Source organism: Rhagoletis zephyria, unplaced genomic scaffold, assembly GCF_001687245.7.
Source record: "Rhagoletis zephyria isolate East Lansing unplaced genomic scaffold, Rhagoletis_zephyria_1.1 Rzeph_scaffold_12425, whole genome shotgun sequence".
NCBI classification, from domain to species: Eukaryota; Metazoa; Arthropoda; class Insecta; order Diptera; family Tephritidae; genus Rhagoletis; species Rhagoletis zephyria.
In genome coordinates, this window is record NW_016169499.1 from 16,424 (window position 1) to 17,308 (window position 885).

Sequence of the window (885 nt, forward strand, 5' to 3'; positions counted from 1 at the left end):
GAACCACATGAAGCTCCTTCAATTTAACTGTAAGGGGCTTCAGAGCTAGATCGAGGAGATATTCGTCTTCATGGGAAGGCATGGCATATTGATAGCTGCGGTCTAAGAGACGAAGTTGCACAGCAATTGAACACTGTTGAATAGTGCAGGGTAAAACGTACACCGTCGAGATCGCGAGCGAGATAATGGTGGTGGCTTAGCGTTCATCACGCACCCCACCGTGCAGTATCGTCTTATCGAAGCAGACATCGACCTCAGGGATACCACCCTAGAATGTCAGGGCATTGCTATCCGGTCAGGCGATGTTGAGCTCGAAATATTTAACGTTTATATACCCCCTGTCACCTGCTGCCCGGAAAGATATCACCCTGACATAGGTGCGCTCCTCAGAGGTGAAAACCGTACGGTAGTAGGCGACTTCAACGCGCACCACGATCTTTGGTACTCAAGCCTGTCAAACGATCGTAGGGGAACTGACTTGGCTGAGCAGATACGACGATTCGACGTTCTGCACAATGAACGACGACGCATCCACCAGGATTATGGACAGCTGCTGCGGCGCACCAGACATAACAATAGTCAGCGCTGGTCTGATAAACAACATACCATGGCGACCTATGCTGACTTTAGCATCAGACCATCTGCCCATAGTCATCTCGATCGATAAACCAACCGACTTTGCTTCCGCGGAACACCGGACCTATATCAACTTTTCTAAAGCTGATTAGAAGGGTTCGCGGAATTCACTGAAAACACCTTCGCTGCTCTCCCCACACCAACCGACGTCCACCATGCTGAACGTAAGTTCCGCAGGGCTGTCGCCACTGCTGCAGCTCGCTTCGTACCAGCAGGATGCATTACGGACCCACGTCCAAATTTCCCTGC